At 41.0% G+C, this 12,002-nt stretch overlaps 1 protein-coding gene across 5 annotated transcripts in view; it reads right to left on the bottom strand.

The window, feature by feature from the left end:
- LOC138304355 (serine/arginine repetitive matrix protein 2-like) overlaps nt 1-12,002 on the bottom strand; it is a 735,752-nt gene that overhangs the window by 717,936 nt on the left and 5,814 nt on the right. The gene's annotated exons all lie outside the window — the stretch shown is intronic.

The following is a 12,002-nucleotide window of genomic DNA, read 5'->3' as shown; positions in this document are numbered from 1 at the left end:
GTCTACTACATCAGTGTAATGCTATCTGTATATAACCGTCTACATCTTAACCACTGACTCCATTTTGTGCTTTGCTTCAAAAGCAGTCACACAGCTGGTGCATGTATTTTTTACAGTCCGTTAACATGTTTTTGTTTTTCTCACCAGGGAAGGGAACACAACGTGTGAGACAATACTGAAAAGGATGCACCAGGCTAAGAATGTTTATGGTGGAGCAGGGTAGAGCTCGGTCTTGGAGATACACCGTGAGATCTGGCCAGCCTCTAGCGTGTTTTCTCAACAACGACCTGGTACGGCCAACGTGTGAATTTCACAACTTACTCAAAGGGAGAGGTGGTTTCTAGAACCTTCCTCTTAAGTTTAAGGGTATATGGTGGGAAGCTTGACACAGAGAAGGAAATCATCTCGGAGGGTGGACACACTGCTCAGAGTAAATCCCTTTTGGGGTGGTTCTCGTTTGTCTCAGTTGTCACGAGTTACCCAACTTGACGTTGGGAGACAAAGGCTGATGCTGGATTCAAGCTCCATGGTGATGCATGAATATGATCTGTATAGCATTTTCATTGATTATTATTCCACGGCTATGATTATTTCAAGAGTTGCATGTGTGTTGCTGCATTCACATCTAGTGCTCACGTTATCTTCGTGTAACCTGGGGAGTGCGTTAATAAATTTGTTGCTCAGGCTAAGAGTCCTGCATTCCTTTCACTTCGTTCCCTCATGGTCTGAGGCAAAGCATAACAGTCAGGCTCTCCCTTAGATCCTTTATGCATAGAATTTGGAAAAATGTGGGCAAGGAGTTTTTTTTTTCCTTTTAGCTTTTGCAGTTCTGTAATCAATCACTGGAATCAGGCCTAGTCCTCCAGACTTGAATTTTTTTTTTTTTTTTTTTTTTTTAAAGCAATAGTCACCCCATCACCTCTTACTGAAAAAGCCCTCCATGCTAAGTAATTACAGACCACTATCTTTATTCCCTTTACCTGTAAACATTTTAAAACGCTATGTAAGAAAAACTGTCTACACATTTGAAAGACTAAAACTTCACAAAGGAGAAACAGTTTGGCTTTAGACCTGGACGTGGAACTGAATCTGCAGGGTTACTGGACCTGAATAAACTCCAGACGAGTGGGGACAGAGGCCAATCGGCGCTTTTGATGCTTCTTGACCTGTCAACCGTTTCTGACAAGGTTAATCAAAAAACACTACTGGCAAGACCAGTAAAGAGTGGCATTGGCAGTATGGTACTGAATTGGATTAGATCATAACCAACAGAATGCTGTCAAGTTTAGTCCAATTCTTTGTAATGTTTATATGTGGCCTCTGATGGCATGTATTAAATCCCACAATATCAGGTTTGTCAAGTATGAAAATAATACACATTTGACGCGGTCTTTAGAAAGCAATAAGCATGATTTACTGGACTATTTCTACATTTGTCTGAAAGAGAAGTCAATTGGCCAGGCAATAATGCTTTAAAAATAAATGGGAACAAAACAGCAGTTCCTTGTTTTTCAGCCATTAAAGTCTCCATGAAACCTCCAACTGATTTCTGGCCACTGTCAAAGGATGATGATCTAAAAGCCTCAAGGAAAGTCTGCAATCTGGGGGTTACTTTTGATAATTATATATGGGGAGCCATGTTAATAAGACGGCAGCTACCTGCCCTGTACTTCTTTGGAAGTAAAGGAAGTTCCTGCCTATGTTACCTTTCCAAGCCAGAGCACTGGCTGTGCAGAGTGCCATCCTGAGCAGGTAGGACTACTGCAATGCAGTGCTACTAGGAGTAGCAGACTACTTTACTAATAGACTGTACAGAGTTCAAGCAGCAGCACCTTCTAAATTAGCATTAAATAGGATAGGCCAAGAACGTCTTCTTCCTCAAGTGCCTCTAAGGAACAAAAGGTGTGGAATTCCTATAGCCCGACGCACAGTATATGTTGATTGGAGTCAAGTAAAACAAATTATGTTTATTTTGTCCATGGTACAAGATGCCCACCCCCCCTGCAGCACAAACCCTTTGATTGCCAGTTTGAAGGACCAAATTGTGGAGAAGGAAAAGGAATTGTCCACAGTTGAGGTAGTATGTGTGTCCAGGTTTGTTGTTCACGCTTGCATTTATGGTTCTCTCAAACAATACGTAGGAATCATTTAAGGTAAGACACCTCGTGTGAATTAGAGGTTTCTGCACAATAATGGAGATTGTTAAATCTGTTAACTCAATTAATTAACAACAGTATAAAAAATACACTGTTGGAAGAACAATCAAGACTTCTTCAGGCAAATAGACTTCAATAAAGTGCTGGCCAACGGCTGTTTCAATCATACATTTATTACACACAAACAGTAAAAGTGAAAACACAAAAGATTACAAATTTCACACCAATTCAGTAAATTTTAATAAAATTATACCAGAGCAACAAGTACAGTCAGTAGAACTATAAAGCCTCAAGCAGATACAGTACGTAACAGCACAAAGTGCAACTTGAGGTCATCTGATCACAACTTCAGGCAGACTACAATGGAGTGCTGGCTGGATACAGGGACCACGTTAATCCCTCTGAAAAAAATGACCTTCTCAAAGCCTAGCGTGAAAAATTCATTTCAGAGTGCAGGAGGCGGCAGCAGAGAGAGCTTGGAGTCAGTTCTGATGAAACTCTCAGCTTAAACGGAGAGGCTTTGTGGGGCTTCACATCATGACAGATTTGATGGAACCTTCAGTTAGGAAAGGAGGTGTACCGATGCCAGCCAAGAGTTCAAGATCTGCCAAAGCCCTGCTGGCCTCTACTGGAGTCCCTAATTCCCAAGAGGTGCCTCCACAGGCCCTAAACCCTTCACTGGTATCAGAGAACTCCTCCTTGCCTTACTGCAGTTCCATAAATTCCGGTGTGAAGCGTCATAAGGCCCCTCAAAGGCTTGCCACACCACTGAGAGCTTCATCAGAACTGATGCAAAGTCTTGCAAACAAACACTGAGCAGACCTTGAATCAAGGACATAAGGTAAAACTCTTACCAGGTTAAATGTGGTACTGTGTCCTGCCTGCACTCTGTTTTAACTTGCGAATTTGTCTCAGTCCTGTACGACCAGATAAGCTCAATCTTGGCACTTTGTGCATTTTGGCATCACTTAGTACAGTTTGACCTATTTTTCTAAACTTAAGATTTTTCTTGTGTGGTCATTTAAAACTTAACTACTGTATGTGTTCTGCATAAACACTTTACACAGTGCCTCTAAGACAAGACTGACTGTTTTGTGCTAAGCCTTGTGGTTCACCCTTTGGTTGTTGCCAGAATGGAGCTTCCACCCCTTAACCAATAGCCCAATTTCTTACACTGGGTCAGCGGAAAATATTCATGACTAATTGTACACAAAATACTTGAAATGAGCTACTTGCCATACACCACACTGACTAATTTACATTTATTCTTACCTAAAGCGCAAGGGTGCACTGGGGCTATTCAAGCACCCTAAAAAAGACAAAGCCTTGGTTTGCTTCCCAGTCTTTGTCTTGCTGTTGGCAACACACTGCATTACTCACTGCTGGAAGGTCTATACCCCTGGTCCCATTGGCAGTTGAATGGTACAGTTAAGTTCTTTCACAGGTTAAATCTGAAAAGTACAGCCCTCAGAAATAAGGAGGCTAGAGGGCGCAGCAACAACGGGAGCTTCCTGAAACTGGATAAACTGGTTGCCACATTCAATGCTCTTCCCCAAAACAACACTTTATTCCCATATTTCAAGCACAACAGACTACAACAAGAACCAATACATCCCATTTGTTGCACTCAACCTGCATGGGGCTAAGAAGTCACTTAGCCATCTTATTTATTTATCTCAGCTCTGTTTATAAATCTCCACCAACAACACTGAACAATTTGACACATGAACACGTTCACTTTCTCGAGTATACCTCGCATGTGAGCGATTAGCGACTACATCATGCATCTAACACATAGCGCCAGCATAACCATGCTCAACTTAAATTATTCTCATCTCCTCAATGCATAGTTAAGGCCAATATACTAATCAACATCGTTCCATGAGCACCAACACATTAAACACTTATGTCATCAAAGTTCCAATTATTCTTATTGTCACCCTTTACACTATGAAACCAATGCTAAGACTGACATACAAGGAATGCATGTATGACTACTGCAACAACTACAGTACCTTCTATCAGTAGAGATCATCTGGAAAAGCTTGTACACACGAAGTGATATCTGAATACTACAAGTTCTTTCAAGCAGACATGCAAAAAAAAAAAAAGTACAAGTTCAATAAAAGGCTCCCTAAAAATGATTGATTTATTGCTTGTTTTAGGAATCCCAATGAACAACAATTAGCATAATTGATATATAGGATGTCATTCTTGTGTTTATATGAGTAAGGGATGCTAGGAATTTATATTTAAAATAAAAAATACATCAATCATAGAGGCTGGAGTGATTAGCGTGTAAGGTATTTTGTTTAGGTCCGGAAGCTAGCTCAACTGCTAAAAAAAAAAAAAAAAACACTGGACAGTTGAAACATTATGTTTGTTCTACATGCAGGGGTGTGAATTTTATAAAATATCTACTTTTCCATAAGACAGGTTGCTACATAAAATCTACTTGGCCAGTAAGAACAAAAATCCACTTGTCCCTCTGGTACCATCTATGGCAGCAATTCCATTATATAATAGCTCTGATTATAGCCTCTTTGATTATGCCAGGGCTCATAATATAGATGGGTTTGAATACCAGCAATTCCCTTATTTTGCCACCTTTCTGCAGCTCTATGTACTGGGCCTGTAAGTATGGGTAACTAATAGTTCTAGGGTTGGAATGCTCTTTTGAGTCTGTACAAACCTAACTTCATTTTTAGGGGTTTTCACCAGCCTCTCTCAAAATTTTTCCCATACTGAGAAAGGTTGGAAATGTACTGATAGAGCAGAAGGGAAATTTCTTCCAGGGTTTTTTTTTGGGGGGGGGGGGGGGGGGGGGGGAGGGAGTGAAAATTAACTTGTAAAAGCTCAACAGATTTTCACATGACAATCTACATATGGATATTCACTTGTGCTAAAATGCGATTCACAAATATTATCAAGTAGTGCGATTTCCTGGCCTACTTTTGTAAATTGTCGTGAATTAAAGAAAGCCTTAAATCTGCACTAATGCAAGGACGTACCATGGGCGCACTTTTGTGACTTCCTTTAAGAATTGGGCCCCTAATTAAGTCTGGTGTTAACCAAGACCTTTTGTTGTTATTAAATGTCTGTCTTTATCTATAGACTGGCTTCAATGAGTGACTGAATTCTGCTCTTTCATAATGAGCAAATCAGTACACAAAGTTCTATCCAGTGCCAGGATGTTAGTGTGCTTTCTGAGAACAATTAAAAAAAAAAAAAAACATTTAGTCAATGCTTGTTATAGTGTTGAGGGACCGACAGCTCCCACAGCTATGAAGTTGTACCAAAAAAAATGCCAAAACATATGCATTAACAAAATCAAAATGCTTAACACCAACATCAGACCTTTAGGCTTTGCCAATGCTTGGTTATTTTCATAATCCTGTTGAAGCTTGTTACCCAGATACTCAATTAAGAAATTTTTTGGGAAATACTAGCATAAAACACATTTTACTAAATGATCCTTCCAAGAAATGGTACCTAAAATTTTACAGTAGCTTGCCAAAACATTTTTTTATTAAGCACATTTTTGTGAACAATTTATTTTGAAAGCTAAGAATTAGGAGTTATACTTTCAAAACTCTGCAAATATTTGCATCTAATCAGAGCTCGTTATGGGAGCACTAAACGTAGCCTCATATTGTTAAACTTTGTAAATGTTTGCATACTTTTTATTATATTGGCACCACTGTCAGTAGCGCACTCCATGGCTTACAACATTTCCTTAGCGCACTTGCCCTAATAAAGGTTTTGCATTTATGAACCTTAAATACTAGTTCTATCATTGACATATGGGCTCAAATATTAACTGCAGACAGTGCCCTTTCCTGATCCATAATGTGGCACTGTAAATCAGCAGCAAAAAGATTTGTGCTGCAGGGGGATGGGCTTACTTGCCTTAAGGACAAAGCAGACAATATGTTCTGGGGTCAGGCTAGAGGAATTCCACATCCTTGTACATGGTAATTTGAGAAGTATTTCTTAAAGAATAAGGATACACGTTCAATAAATCTTGTTTATGTTGCATAAAAATACCCTTACACTTTAAAAAAAACACAACATAAAATACTATCAGATTAAAAGTATAAAAAGTCAAATTCACAGTTCATAAACAATATAAATCCAAGGCCAGCTATGACGACTAATCATATAACATGAACAGAAATACTAAAAAAAAAAAAAAAATCAATCCCTCTGTTCTGCATCTAGCTTTTATGTGCCTGCACCACAGAAGTTTCATCTCATACACATGGTGGTCAAAACTTTAGCCACACTATGGACAATTAATCCATCTACTAGTTCTTAAAATTCTGAGAGCTTCTAAAAGCTATCCAATCCCTGACATACAACAAATAGGTAGAATCCATTTCTTCCAGGGAACAAACACACACAATGCAAAAGAAAATCAGCATTTGCAATGCAATAGGTCTCCCAATTGCTCGAGTTAGAGCTATTGGTGTTGGAAATGCATAACTTTTCTTGCCCCATAAATTGTTCAAACCTGCCTGGGCGTATTTGGTCCTCTCCAACACAATTCCAGTGGCCCTGCATTTAAGTAAGGCACTGCCATCTACCTTCTTCCGCTACCGGCAGCAAACAAATGTAAATGTTGCCATCTTTTATTATATTGGTCATATTATTTTTGGGGTCTCCTCCCCAACCTAATGTGGGGACCCAGAGATGACCTAGACAGAAAGAGCACGGCGTTCGGTGATTTATGGGCAAAAATGTTATGTAAAAAGAATGCCCCGCAAACCATTATGGGGAGAGTTTCCGAGTGCAGCGAATATCAGCCTCTAGAGAGCATAACCACATGAAAAACAGAACAGCAGAACGTAATGCAGTGTAATCATATAGTTGTGTAGACTCTCATTATTCTAATGAGACTACTGAATATTGAGCTGCAGAATCGACCATGGTGTGGGAGACGGAGTCTAACCCACTGCGGGTGACACCTTTTGCTCTAATCGGGGTTTTGCTCCCACTAACTGGCAGTGCCTCATCTCTACCGAAGGATAGTGATGATCGGGCAGCTGAGCGCATGACAGATTAGGCTTCTCAGGGAAGTCGTGTTCACTCAGGTCGCATCCGGTTCTCTCATTTATAATTCAGTCTCATATATAAATGACAAACAGAGGCAGTATAGGTTTCAATCATTTTTTTAATAAAACGACTGCATCTTGGATAGCAAAGCGTGAGCTGCAATTACCAGAACGACCCAACATGACAGTATTAAAATTGTGATGAAAAGAGTGAAGCATAAAAACAACACTATCATATTGTCACTATGATCGATGGACTATTTCCTATCTAAGTTATCATTTGAGTACAGCATGTTAAGCTCTAGTTCTGCCTTTCAGGTTCCCATGGGAAGATATCAACCCCCAAACCTGAGCAAAGGCCTGTGGTCTGCGTTAGCATCTGCAGCGAAGCTATCAGCATACAGTCGTGGTTCCCTGGCTGGAATCTCCCTCTAACACATAAGGGACAAGGAAGTGTTTATATAATAACACAGCTGATGTTCTGAGAAAATGTCCCTATGTAAGGATGTGTATTTTCTACAAATGTTGGAGACTAAACTTCTACCACGTTCACCGGCAATGTACCGAACTGCAGCCTTGAAAGAAGCACAGAGTGGTCAAGAATGTCTTGTTTGAGAACTGAGTGCTGGCCTAGGCAAAAACAGATGAAAATAAAACAAGACCGTAGAAATGGTTATTGTAATAATACTAATACAAAGCTGAATAAAATATATCTAGGTTAAAGTGCACAGCGGCCTAGTGTGTTAAAATAACGTGCATGGAGCTACAACTAAAATGGCTACACAACAATATATTTAGCCCCTAAAGGATGTAGTGCAATGGCTCCCAACCTTTTAACTTCCGTGGACCCCCACTGAATCATTATTGGAATCCGGGGGACATAGGTTAGAAACCACCGACTTAGCGCAATACACATTTTCAGGCCTAGCAAGCCTATAATATTACAAACAAGGGCATGTAAAACAAGTAGTTAGCCCCTAGAGGGCATACTGACATGAAAACAGAATGGCAGAAAGCAATGCGGTGTAATCATATGTGTATCCCCTAGAGGGAGTAGTACTTTACACATTTGCAGGCCTACTTCAATACTATTACAAACAAGACCCTTAAAGCCCAAACAATTCCTGGCTGTGAAACAAAAGTTCCAGGCATGAGAGCTTAAAAACACATTGAATAGTGGGAGGGATTACTATTTTGGGGTCCCAACCTAATGTGGGGACCCACTGATGACCTCGACAGAAAGAGCATGTAGTGTCAAACGATTTGGTGGTCTCATTGTCTCAGGACCACCACAGGAACGGCAAAAATGTTTTCAAAAGGAAATGCCCCACAAAGCATTATCAGGGCTCAACAAATCCACTCGACCAATCCAATTGGCGAGTCTTATTTGATCAGGTCGAGCAATTTTTAATACGCACTCATCCCTTCTGGAGTTGACACTAAACAGGTGTTCTGTTCAGTTGAAAAGTGCAGGGTCAATAAAAGATGCCTTTAAATCTTGATCTTAGGTCACATTTGCTCTGTGTTCACAGACAGAGGTCAAAAGTCAGTTTTTCTTACAATTAATTTTCCTTCTGACTGCAGAATTCCAGGACTCTGTAAGGTGAACTGTGTGACCTATTGCTTAGAATGTTAAATGAAACGATATAGGGCGTCAGGTTTTTCTTAACACACAACATTTAAATGACAAAGTCAACTGTGCAAACATTTCAAAATATATTTCAGTAGTTGTGAAAGCCCTTTTGTATATTTGTGTGATGAGAAAATTATTTTAGTAGGATGAAAACTAATCAGAATACTTTACATGTTGATGTGTAAAGGATTTGTTTTCTGAAACCCAATTTTCACATATTGTTAAGACACAACATACTTAAGTAAAGCTGTGAGTTAGTGAAGTGTTTTTTGGACATTTCTTGGACAGTTACTGTGTGTAAATGACAATATGTTACCACATCATGGTTTAGTAATATATTTATTAAAATGGAGTGTTTAAACAAACTGAGAAACACTACATCCCCGATGGTAATGGTGTTAGTAAACTAAAAGAAGTCCTAGGTTTTGTGGGCTAGACCTCATGGGTAAGTGGGGTAGATTCTTGTGATGCATGCAGCAAACTTGTCTACTTAATCAAACAAAAGAGGTTTTTTTGTATTGCAGAAATGCTGAGCTCACATATTTGAAGGTGCACTCATATGTGAGAATTAAGTAAGAGGTGACTATGTAAACTATTTGCCTAGGATCACACAATTTGAGATGTTTTTACGGGTCAAATACGGTACAGTTAGGTTGAGTAGATTATTTAAGTTACTCGACCTGCAGGCCTAGAAACATTTTTATGATTTTGAAAGCCCTGATTATGGGGCAAGTTTCCACAAGTGCAGTAATGTTTTACCTGCTCTCCTGCTGTGCCAGGAGAGCCACTTTGAGGATTTCTGGTAATTTTTGTTTTAAATGCTCCAGTTTGTATATTTTTCAACTGCTAAAAACGTGTACGTAAGTTGCACTCATGTAAAGCACTCCTCAGATCGAAGTTATGCTATATGAAACTTCGCATCCTCATGCAGGGCGCTCCTCCAATCAAAATCTATATAAACATTTAAAAAAATGTAAATACATTTTTTAAAAAGAACGCCCCTAAAGCTTGCAGCTTTTGTACGCAGGCACCACAAAGAAACACCTGCATGCCCAAAAGAAGGAAGAGGAAGAAATACAGCTGTGCAGCACAAAGCAGTGAGGCAAAAGAAGAAAACAAACTAATGTGCCACACTAGGTAAAGTATATGGCCGGTCATGCAATAATCCATGTAACAGGGTCAGTCTCCAAGGCGGTAACAAAGCAGCCTCAAGGCGTGACAAAGGTAAAGCATTTACCTATGAAATCAAGGGAATTTTGAAAGGCAGCCCAAGGAACGAATGAAAGTCATGGGCATGGTGCAAGCCCACAGATGTAGATTACAACATGTTGAGACACAGCACATGTGCACTGCCTAGGCTCGACCTAAACACGAGTGGTACGTATTCAATCTCTACTTTTCATTGTCACAGAAGTTCTTGCTCAAACGCATGCAAAAACAATTACGTTTTTAAGAACCCATTAAGAGTCAGACCAGATGTTGGACAAACTAAGTTGCCAAGGAAGGGCTCAAATAATGGCATGCATTTGTGGGCCAGAAACCTGTCTGAAATATTTCTAGGCTTACACTTTTGTGACCCTCATGAAAAAAGCCAAAAAAGTGTTCTTTTAAGACTGACTTTGTGGCTTAATGGGCCTCTGCTGAAGAATCCTGCAGAGCTGCAAAGCTTAACTGGTGCAACATAGCTTTTACATATGCAGATTATGTTATGTTTAAATATTATTCCACCAATAGTGTACGAACCTGGCTCTGCATATATCAAAATGAGATATAGTGGGCACAGAGTCCAGGGGTTCCCCAGAGACGTGGCAAAGGGAATAATAGATAATGCTAATTCTCTATTTGTCGCTGTGTGGTCGAGCAGTTTTGCTTAACACTACCCTCTGATAAGCCTTTGTTGTACACACACACACACACACACAAAAGCAATAGAAGAAACTCACACGCAATGACTTAACTCCAGACCAATAGGATTTTATATGTTTGGTTAATTTATTTCTAGAACCACAAGATTCAGTTTGCAGGCAAGTACATAAAATGTAGGGTACTTCGCATAGTTATAATCAGAACTTTGAATGGAATCAACAAGGTATACAGTTTTCTTTAAAATGGCAAAAAGCTATTTTAAAAACGGACTGTGCAATTTTTAACAGTTCATGGGGGAAGAAAAGATTGTACAGTTTTACAAGTAAGTCCTCAACTTACAGTTCATATCTCTGTGTTTTAGGTAGTCCATCATTGGGGGTTCAAGTTAACCCCAAAGACCCACCACCAGCAACACGGGGCCGGTCGGGTGCAGGTCAAAGGACAGTCCAGTTAACGTGGGCTCCTATGGAGATGGGGGGTATCCAGTCAGCCAGCAGGTTAAATTACCCCCGACTCAGACAGCACACCAGGGGGTGGATCAAGAGAGGGCTGGAGGGGCCCCAAGTAGGCACCAAACACACACCATCAGCTGCACTAGGGGTGCCTGGTTTCCAATGCAACTCTATGAGGGGGACCCAGTGGTCACTTAGAGGCTGCAGGTGAGGTCGGACAGAGGGGGGGGGGGGGGGTGTAAGGGGTCTCTTGTATACACCACTGGTCAGACAGGTAAAGATGGCCTCCTGCAGGTCGACGCTGCACCAGGGGTCAGGTTCTCCCAAGCCAGGGAGATGCAGGTGCAGTGAACCCTCTAGGCGTTGGATATCTTTGCCCGGAGCTCGCGGTCAGGGATTCCTCTGGAGTCCCTCTGCAGGTGCAGGTGTCATTGTGGATGCTTGGAGGGGTCGACCCAGGGTGGGCTCTTGTTACCAATTGTCTGGGGACCCTTTCTTGCTGGGTGGACCACCTGGACACGGGCCGTGAGCATCAGGTGCAAAGGGGTCAGGACTCACGCATCCAGAGTGAGGTTGGAGTCCTTAGTTGAAAGTGTCTTTTGAACAGAGCCGCTGTCCTTGGGAGTCCTTGGCCCATTGTGGTGCAGGGCAGTCCTCTGGAATCGGCAGAGGTCGCTGGGCCTACTGGATGTGTTGCTGTTCTTCTTGCAGGTTCTTTGAAGCAGGAGACAGGCCGGTAGTGTCGGGGCCAAAGCAGTTGTTGTCTTCCTTAGGGTCTGCTGGGTTTTTAGGCTAAGCAGTCCTTCTCTTTGTAGGTCATCAGGAACCCACTGGGCTGGAT

Source organism: Pleurodeles waltl, chromosome 7, assembly GCF_031143425.1.
Source record: "Pleurodeles waltl isolate 20211129_DDA chromosome 7, aPleWal1.hap1.20221129, whole genome shotgun sequence".
Taxonomy (NCBI): domain Eukaryota; kingdom Metazoa; phylum Chordata; class Amphibia; order Caudata; family Salamandridae; genus Pleurodeles; species Pleurodeles waltl.
This window is presented reverse-complemented; position numbering and strand designations above follow the sequence as displayed.